The 10713-nt window shown below is 39.4% G+C and overlaps 1 non-coding gene across 1 annotated transcript; it reads left to right on the forward strand.

Moving 5' to 3' along the window:
• Positions 1-8865: 8865 nt before the first annotated feature.
• LOC112774086 (small nucleolar RNA R71) lies at positions 8866-8973 on the forward strand. The gene has a single exon (XR_003188594.1). It is a non-coding gene; the product is annotated as a small nucleolar RNA R71 (small nucleolar RNA).
• Positions 8974-10713: the final 1740 nt, after the last annotated feature.

Consider the following 10713-nt stretch of genomic DNA (forward strand, 5'->3'; position numbering starts at 1 on the left):
GATCATGGGGGTTGAAAATTATAGTGCCTCAGCTTTTTTCCTCTTACTGTGAACTTCCTTCCGGTCTCCTCTTTGATGATCTCTAGGTGTTCAAGTGAAAGGATCTGGTTCACAGTATAGCATTCAGATAATTGTGGAGACACCTTCATTGGTTGGGTGTTTAACATCACTTCATCCCCTGGTGAGAAGTCTTCAGTGGGAATTTTCTTGTTTCTCCATCCTTTTGGCCTCTTCTTCTTTTCTTCTTTCTCATGAGATAATTCATGCCTTGGTGGTTCTTTATCTGGAGTGTTGAGGTTCTCATCTGGGGGTTTTGGATCTAGTTCATCCTTGATTTCTTTGCTCTGTTGCACCATCTCTACTTCTTTCAAGCATGAATTTGGAAGTCTTGGAGTTAACTCATTGCATGCCTCTTTCAAACTTTGATCCCTGGCTTTATCCTCTATACAATCTTCTTCTTGCGTGGGCTCATGCAGGGTTTTAAAAACATGGAATGCTAGGTGCTCATCATGCACTCTCAGCAATAATTCCCCTTTTTCAACATCTATCAATGCTCTGCCCGTAGCTAGGAAAGGCCTCCCCAGGATGATGGGAGTGTTAGGGTCCTCTTCTATATCTGAGATAACAAAGTCAGCCGGGAGAAAGAATTTTCCTACTTTTACCAACACATTCTCCACAACTCCCAGTGCTTGCTTAATGGATTTGTCAGCCATTTGGAGAACTATTCGTGTGGACTTCAGCTCAAAAATTTGAAGTTTCCTCATTAGAGACAAAGGCATCAAGTTTATGCTTGCACCGAGGTCACAGAATGACTTCTCAATTGTTATGTTTCCTATGGTGCAAGGTATGTAAAAACTCCCAGGATCATCTTTCTTCTCTGGTAACTCTCTTTGGAGGATAGCACTACATTCCTTTGTCATCTCAACAATCTGTCCTTCCTTCATGGATCTTTTCTTTGTGAGTACTTCTTTCATAAATTTGGCATATAATGGCATCTGTTCAAGTGCTTTTAAGAAAGGAATATTGATGCTGAGAGTCTTGAATATATCCAGGAATTTTGAGTATTGCTTATCCTCGTTTTCTCTCCGAAACCTTTGAGGGTATGGAAGTTTGGGGACATATGACTTCATCCCTTCCTTCTTCTCTTGTAGCTGTGGCTCAAGGATGTTTTTGTCTCTTTTTGAGCTTTTTGTATTCTTGGTCTTTCTATCCTCTTCACTTTTCTCTTCTGTCTCTTCTTATGGAACTTCTCTGTTGTGTTTTTCTTGATTGATGGCTTCCTTCTCCCTAGTCTCCTCACTTTCCACTATGATTGCTTTGCACTCCTCCCACTTTGTAGCTTTTCCTTTGTCTTTTTCAGTGACATTGGGGAAGGTAATTGCTCTCTTCTCACCCATTTCTGCAATTCGTTTAGCCATTTGTTCCATATGCCTCTCAAGATTTCTGATTGAAGCTTCTTGGTTTTTACTTGTTGTGGCTTGATCTTGTCTTGCCATCTCTTGATTTTTCATGAGTTTCTCCATTAATATCTCTAGACTAGAGATTCTTTGAGAGTCTGGATTTGGTTGTGATTGTGTGAGATGAGATGGTTGTTGCTGAAGGTTGTTTGAATTATTTACGGGGATATTTTGTGGGTAGAATGTGGATGTGGAAAAGTTATTCTGGTGGTTTTGTGAGTTGTTATGGGGTTGGTGATATGTGTTTTATGAGTTTTTGAATTGGTTAGTATTATTAGATGAATGGTTATGGTTGTTTGTGTTGCTGAGGCTACCAGAGTTGAAGTCCCTTTGTCCTTGATTCTGATGCTCACCCCACCTTGAATTAGACTGAGTCTTCCAGGGTGTCTTGTGTGCATCACCATGAAAATTGTGTTGAAATGAACTTGAAGTGTTATTCCTGTATTGCACCTGCTCAGGTTTTGTTGCTCATAATTGAATGTCCCAAAACTTTCTTCAGGTTGATTCCACCCATGTGAGGTTTGAGATTGGCCTTGTGTGTTTACTGCAGCACTTTGCATTCCATCAATTTTCTTGGCCATAATCTCCATTTGTTGCTGAAGTTGTTAGTACATCTGTTTGTTTTGTGCCAAGATAGTGTCAACACCTTCAAGCTCCAAGACACTTCTCTCGAGAGCTGGTGAGCATTGCCTTTGATGAGCAAAAAAATATTGATTATTTGCCACCATGTCTATGAGGTTCTGGGCTTCTTCATGAGGTGTGGTGCGCGGAAATTGTGATTACACTTTAATTATGTAAAATTCATCGCTCTTTCTTTCCCTGGTAATGGCGCCAAAAACATGATGCCAATACCATGGTTCACAACTTCGCACAACTAACCAGCAAGTGCACTGGGTCGTCCAAGTAATACCTTACGTGAGTAAGGGTCGAATCCCATGGAGATTGTTGGTATGAAGCAAGCTATGGTCACCTTGTAAATCTCAGTCAGGCAGATATAAAATAGTAATGGGGTTTTCGAATAATAATTAATAAAACAGGGATAGAAGTACTTATGTAAATCATTGGTGAGAATTTCAGATAAGCGAATAGAGATGCTTTCGTTCCTCTGAACCTCTGCTTTCCTGCTATCTTCATCCAATCAGTCTTACTCCTTTCCATGGCTGGCTTTATGTGATACATCACCACTGTCAATGGCTACTTTCGGTCTTCTCTCGGGAAAATGATCCAAATGCCCTGTCACGGCACAGCTAATCATCTGGAGGCATCACCCTTGTCAATGGTTTCATCTTATCCTCTCAGTGAAAATGGTCAACGCACCCTGTCATGGCACGGCTATTCATCTGTCGGTTCTCGATCCTGCTGGAATAGGATTTACTATCCTTTTGCGTCTGTCACTACGCCCGGCAATCGCGAGTTTGAAGCTCGTCACAGTCATTCAATCATTGAATCCTACTCAGAATACCACAGACAAGGTTTAGACCTTCCGGATTCTCTTGAATGCCGCCATCATTCTAGCTTACGCCACGAAGATTCCGATTAAGAGATCTAAGAGATACTCATTCAATCTAATGTAGAACGGAAGTGGATGTCAGGCACGCGTTCATAGGGAATGATGATGATTGTCACGTTCATCACATTCAGGTTGAAGTGCGAATGAATATCTTAGAAGCGAAATAAGATGAATTGAATAGAAAACAGTAGTACTTTGCATTAATCTTTGAGGAACAGCAGCGCTCCACACCTTAATCTATGGAGTGTAGAAACTCTACCGTTAAAAATACATAAGTGAAAATGGAGTTCATTGGTCTCGGCCCCAGAGGGGAACCGGAGTAACCAAGACTATGATCCGAAGATAAAACTCAGGATGTCTAATACAATAGTAAAATGTCCTATTTATAATAAACTAGCTACTAGGGTTTACAGAAGTAAGTAATTGATGCAAAAATCCACTTCCGGGGCCCACTTGGTGTGTGCTTGGGCTGAGCTTGAGTGTTGCACGTGTAGAGGTCCTTCTTGGAGTTGAACGCCAGTTTTTGTGCCAGTTTGGGCGTTCAACTCTGGTTTTGGATCCTTTTCTGGCGCTGGACGCCAGATTTGGGCAGAGAGCTAACGTTGAACGCCAGTTTGCGTCATCTAAACTTGACCAAAGTATAAACTATTATATATTGCTGGAAAGCCCTGGATGTCTACTTTCCAACGCAATTGGAAGCGCGCTATTTTGAGTTCTGTAGCTCCAGAAAATCCACTTTGAGTGCAGGGAGGTCAGAATCCAACAGCATCAGCAGTCCTTCTTCAACCTCTGAATCTGATTTTTGCTCAAGTCCCTCAATTTCAGCCAGAAAATACCTGAAATCACAGAAAAACACACAAACTCATAGTAAAGTCCAGAAATGTGAATTTAACATAAAAACTAATGAAAACATCCCTAAAAGTAACTAGATTCTACTAAAAACATACTAAAAACAATGCCAAAAAGCGTATAAATTATCCGCTCATCACAACACCAAACTTAAATTGTTGCTTGTCCCCAAGCAACTGAAAATCAAATAGGATAAAAAGAAGAGAATATACTATAAATTCCAAACTTTCAATGAAACATAGCTCCAATCAAATGAGCGGGACTTATAGCTTTTTGCCTCTTGAATAGTTTTGGCATCTCACTTTATCCATTGAGGTTCAGAATGATTGGCATCTATAGGAACTCAGAGTTCAGATAGTGTTATTGATTCTCCTAGTTCAGTATGATGATTCTTGAATACAGCTATTTCATGAGTCTTGGCCGTGGCCCTAAGCACTTTGTTTTCCAGTATTACCATCGGATACATAAATGCCACAGACACATAATTGGGTGAACCTTTTCAGATTGTGACTCAGCTTTGCTAAAGTCCCCAATTAGAGGTGTCCAGGGTTCTTAAGCACACTCTTTTTTTGCTTTGGACCTTGACTTTAACCGCTCAGTCTCAAGTTTTCACTTGACACCTACACGCCACAAGCACATGGTTAGGGACAGCTTGGTTTAGCCACTTAGACCAGGATTTTATTCCTTTATGCCCTCCTATCCACTGATGCTCAAAGCCTTGGGATCCTTTTTATTTACCCTTGCCTTTTGGTTTTAAGGGTTATTGGCTTTTTGCTCTTGCCTCTTGGTTTTAAGAGCTTTTGGCTTTTTCTGCTTGCTTTTTCTTTTCTTTCTATATATTTTTTTTCGCCTATTTTTTTTCTGCAAGCTTTGTTCTTTGCTGCTTTTTCTTGCTTCAAGAATCATTTTTATGATTTTTTAGATTATCAAATAACATGTCTCCTAGTCATCATTCTTTCAAGAGCCAACATATTTAACATTCTTAAACAACAACTTCAAAAGATATATGCACTGTTCAAGCATACATTCAGAAAACAAGAAGCATTGTCACCACATCAATATAATTAAGCTAAGTTCAAGGATAAATTCGAAACTCATGTACTTCTTGTTCTTTTGAATTAAAACATTTTTCATTTAAGAGAGGTGATGGATTCATAGGACATTCATAACTTTAAGACAAAGTTACTAACTACTAATGATCATGTAATGAAGACACAAACATAGATAAGCACATAACATAGAAAACGAAAAACAGAAGAAGTAAGAACAAGGAATGAGTCCACCTTAGTGATGATGGCGTTTCCTTCTTGAGGAACCAATGATGTCCTTGAGCTCTTCTATGTCTCTTCCTTGTTTTTGTTGCTCCTCCCTCATTGCCTTTTGATCTTCTCTTATTTCATGAAGGATGATGGATTGCTCTTGATGTTCCACCCTTAGTTGTCCCATGTTGGAACTTAATTCTTCTAGGGAGGTGTTGATGTGCTCCCAATAGTTCTGTGGAGGAAAGTGCATCCCTTGAGGTATCTCAGGGATCTTTTGATGATAAGCTTCATACGCCTCTTGAGCTCCATGAATGGGCTCTCTTGCTTGCTCCATCTTTTTCTTAGTGATGGGCTTGTCCTCTTTGATGAGGATATCTCCCTCTATGTCAATTCCAGCCGAATTGCATAGGTGGCAAATGAGGTGAGGAAAGGCTAACCTTGCCATAGTGGAGGACTTGTCAGCCACCTTGTAGAGTTCTTGAGGTATAATCTCATGAACTTCCACCTCTTCTCCAATCATGATGCTATGCATCATGATGGCCCGGTCTATAGTAACTTCAGACCGGTTGCTAGTGGGAATGATTGAGCATTGAATGAACTCCAACTAACCTCTAGCTACAGGCTTGATGTCCAATCTTCTTAGTTGAACCGGCTTGCCTTTGGAGTCAATCTTCCATTGAGCTCCTTCTACACATATGTCCATAAGGACTTGGTCCAACCTTTGATCAAAGTTGACTCTCCTTGTGTAAGGACGTTCATCTCCTTGCATCATGGGCAAGTTAAACGCCAACCTCACATTCTCCAGACTAAAATCTAAGTATTTCCCCCGAACCATTGTAACATAGATCTTTGGATCCGGGTTCTTACTTTGATCATGGTTCTTGGTGATCCATGCATTGGCATAGAACTCTTGAACCATTAGGATGCCGACTTGTTGGATGGGATTTGTTAGAACTTCCCAACCTCTTCTTTGAATTTCATGTCGGATCTCCGGATACTCATTTCTTTTGAGTTTGAAAGGGACCTCGGGGATCACCTTCTTCTTGGCCACAACATCATAGAAGTGGTCTTGATGGGCTTTGGAGATGAACCTTTCCATCTCCCATGACTCAGATGTGGAAGCTTTTGTCTTCCCTTTCCCCTTTCTAGAGGATTCTCCGGTCTTAGGTGCCATCAATGGTAATGGAAAAACAAAAAGCTTATGCTTTTACCACACCAAACTTAGTATTTTGCTCACCCTCGAGCAAGAGAAGAAAGAATAGATGAAGAAGAAGAAATGGAGGAGAGGGAGAGTGGGAAGTGTTTCGGCCAAGAAGGGTGTAGAGGGGTGTGTTGTGTGAATTTGATGAAGAATGGAGGGCTTTATATAGGGAAGGGAGGGGGGGTTAAGGTTCGGCCATATGGGTGGGTTTGGGTGGGAAATTGGTTTTGAATTTTGAAGGTAGGTGGAGTTTATGAGGTAGGTTTATGGGGAAGAGTGGGTGGATGTGAGTGGTGAAGGTTTAATGGGGAAGAGGGATGGAGGTGATAGGTGAAGGGTTTTGGGGAAGAGTGTTTATGGGATTGTGTGAAAGAGGGGTGAGAAGAAGTGAGTAGAGGTAGGTGGGGATCCTATGGGGTCCACAGATCCTGAGATGATCCTGTGGGGTCCACAGATCCTGAGGTGTTCAAGGATTTACAACCTTGCACCAAATTAGGCATGTAAAATGCCCTTGCACACAACTCTGGGCGTTCAGCGCCAGGTTGGTGCCCATTTTGGGCGTTCAACGCCCATTTGTTGCCATTTCTGGCGTTGAACGCCAGAACCATGCTTGTTCTGGGCGTTCAGCGCCAGGATGCTGCCCATTTTAGGCGTTCAGCGCCAGAACCATGCTCTGTTCTGGCGTTGAACGCCAGGCAGATGCTCCTCCAGGGTGTGATTTTTCTTCTGCTGTTTTTGATTCCGTTTTCAATTTTTATATTTATTTTGTGACTCTACATGATCATGTACCTATAAAGACATATAACTAAGAAAAATATTGTTAGATAAATAAAAATTGGGTTGCCTCCCAACAAGCGCTTCTTTAATGTCAATAGCTTGACAGTGGGCTCTCATGGAGCCTCACAGATGTTCAGAGCATTGTTGAGACTCTCCAACACCAAACTTAGAGTTTGGATATGGGAGTTCAACACCAAACTTAGAGTTTGGTTGTGGCCTCCCAACATCAAACTTAGTGTTTGACTGTGGGGGCTTTGGTTGACTCTGCTTTGAGAGAAGCTTTTTATGCTTCCTCTCCATGGATGCAGAGAGAGATCCTTGAGTTGTAAACACAAGGTTGTCCTCATTCAATTGAAAGATTAATTCTCCTCTGTCCACATCAATCACAGCTCTTGCTGTGGCTAGGAAAGGTCTTCCTAGGATGATGGATTCATCCTCTTCCTTTCCAATATCCAGGACTATGAAATCAGTAGGGATGTAAAGGCCTTCAACCTTTACTAACACGTCCTCTACTTGTCCATAAGCCTGTTTTCTTGAATTGTCTGCCAACTCTAATGAGATTTTAGCAACTTGCACCCCATAGATTCCCAGTTTCTCTATTACAGAGAGGGGCATGAGGTTTATTCCTGAACCAAGGTCACACAGAGCCTTAAAGATCATGGTGCCTATGGTACAAGGTATTATGAACTTTCCAGGATCCTGTCTCTTCTGAGGCAATGTCAGTTGATCCAGATCACTTAGTTCATTGATGAACAAGGGAGGTTCATCTTCCTAAGTATCAATGGCAAATAATTTGGCATTCAGCTTCATGATTGCACCAAGAAACTTAGCATTTTGCTCTTCAGTAACATCCTCATTCTCTTCAGAAGAGGAATACTCATCAGAGCTCATGAAGGACATAAGGAGGTTTAATGGAATCTCTATGGTCTCTAGATGAGCCTCAGAGTCCTTTGGTTCCTCAGAGGGAAGCTCCTTATTGACCACTGGACGTCCCAGGAGGTCTTCCTCCTTAGGATTCACGTCCTCTCCTTCCTTTACAGGTTCGGCCATGGTGCTTATGTCAATGGCCTTGCACTCTCCTTTTGGATTCTCTTCTGTATTGCTTGGGAGAGTACTAGGAGGGATTTAAGTGATCCTTTTACTCAGCTGGCCCACTTGTGCTTCCAGATTTCTAATGGAAGACCTTGTTTCATTCATGAAACTTACAGTGGCCTTGGATAGATCAGAGACTAAGTTTGCTAAATTAGAAGTATTTTGTTCAGAGTTCTCTGTCTGTTGCTGAGTGGATGATGGAAAAGGTTTATTATTATTAAACCTGTTTCTTCCACCATTATTAAAGCCTTGTTGAGGCTTTTGATCCTTCCATGAGAAATTTGGATGATTTCTCCATGATGAGTTATAGGTGTTTCCATAAGATTCACCTAAGTAATTTACTTCTGCTATTGCAGGGTTCTCAGGATCATAAGCTTCTTCTTCATAAGAAGCCTCTTGAGTACTGTTGGATGCAGCTTGCATTCCATTCAGACTCTGAGAGATCATATTGACTTGCTGAGTCAATATTTTATTCTGAGCCAATATGGCATTCAAAGTATCAACCTCAAGAACTCCCTTCTTCATAGGCATCCCATTACTCATAGGATTCCTCTCAGAAGTGTACATGAACTGGTTATTAGCAACCATGTCAATGAGTTCTTGAGCTTCTGCAGGCGTTTTCTTTAGGTGAATGGATCCACCTGCAGAAGTGTCCAGTGACATCTTTGATAGCTCAGATAAACCATCATAGAATATATCCAGGATGGTCCATTCTGAAAGCATGTCAGAAGGACACTTTTTGGTCAGTTGTTTGTATCTTTCCCAAGCTTCATAGAGGGATTCACCATCTTTTTGTTTGAAGGTTTGAACATCCACTCTAAGCTTGCTCAGCTTTTGAGGAGGAAAGAACTTGGCTAAGAAAGTCGTGACCAGCTTATCCCAAGAGTTCAGGCTATCTTTAGGTTGAGAGTCCAACCATATTCTAGCTCTGTCTCTTACAGCAAATGGGAAAAGCATGAGCCTGTAGACTTCAGGATCTACTCCATTAGTCTTAACAGTATCACAGATCTGCAAGAATTCAGTTAAGAACTGAAAAGGATCTTCAGATGGAAGTCCATGAAACTTGCAGTTCTGCTGCATCAGAGAAACTAATTGAGGTTTCAGCTCAAAATTGTTTGCTCCAATGGTCGGAATGGAGATGCTTCTTCCATGTAAATTGGAATTTGGTGCAGTAAAGTCACCAAGCATTCTCCTTGCATTATTATTATTTTCGGCTGCCATCTCCTCTTTCTGTTCGAAAATTTCTGAAAGGTTATCTCTGGATTGTTGTAATTTAGCTTCTCTTAGTTTTCTCTTCAGAGTCCTTTCAGGTTCTGGATCTGCTTCAACAAGAATATTCTTGTCCTTGCTCCTGCTCATATGACAAAGAAGAGGGCACAGAAAAATATAATAATAATAATAATATGGATCCTTTATACCACAGTATAGGGATCCCTTTGTGAGTGGAAGAAAAGAGGGAGACAAAGAATGTGATGTAAAGAAAGAAACACAACTGTGAGGAGGGCAGAGATGTGAGATGCGATGTTAGTAAATGAATAAATAAATAGAATAAGATGGGAGAGGAAGAATTTTCGAAAATAATTTTTGAAAAAGAGTTAGTGATTTTCGAAAATAGTTTTTGAAAAAGGTTAGTATTTTTTCGAAAAATTTTAAAATAAAAAATAAAAATAATTAGTTAAAAAAAAAGAAATTTTTGAAAAAGAGGGAAGATATTTTCGAAAATTAGAGAGAGAGAGAGTTAGTTAGATAGTTTTGAAAAAGTTAAGAAACAAACAAAAAATTAGTTAGTTAGTTGAAACAAATTTTGAAAAGATAAGAAGTTAGGAAGTTGGAAAATATATTTTGAAATTAGATTTTTGAAAAAGATAAGCTGAGAAGATATTTTTGAAAAGATATGATAGAAATTAGTTTTTGAAAAAGATTTGATTTTTAAAATCACAATTAATGACTTGATTCACAAGAAATCACAAGATATGATTCTAGAACTTAAAGTTTGAATCTTTCTTAACAAGCAAGTAACAAAATTGAAATTTTTGAATCAAAACATTAATTGTTAGTATTATTTTCGAAAATTTGATATAAAAATAAGAAAAAGATTTTTGAAAAGTATTTTTGGAATTTTCGAAAATAACTAAGAAATTTGAAAAAGATTTGATTTTTGAAAAAGATTTTGAAAAAGATAAGATTTTCAAATTGAAAATTTGATTTGACTCATAAGAAACAACTTGATTTTAAAAATTTTTGAAAAAGTCAATCCAAATTTTCGAGTTTGATGAGAGAAAAAAGGGAAAGATATTTTTTTGATTTTTTTGAATTTTTATGATGAGAGAGAAAAACAAGAAAATTGATGCAATGCATGAGAATTTTAGATCAAAACATGTGATGCATGCAAGAATGCTATGAATGTCAAGATGAACACCAAGAACACTATGAAGATCATGATGAACATCAAGAACATATTTTTGAAAAATTTTTAATGCAAAGAAAACATGCAAGACACCAAACTTAGAATTCTTTAATGCTTAGACATTAAGAATTCAAGAATGCATATGAAAAACAAGAAAA

This window comes from Arachis hypogaea, chromosome 18 (genome assembly GCF_003086295.3).
Source record: "Arachis hypogaea cultivar Tifrunner chromosome 18, arahy.Tifrunner.gnm2.J5K5, whole genome shotgun sequence".
Classification (NCBI taxonomy): Eukaryota; Viridiplantae; Streptophyta; class Magnoliopsida; order Fabales; family Fabaceae; genus Arachis; species Arachis hypogaea.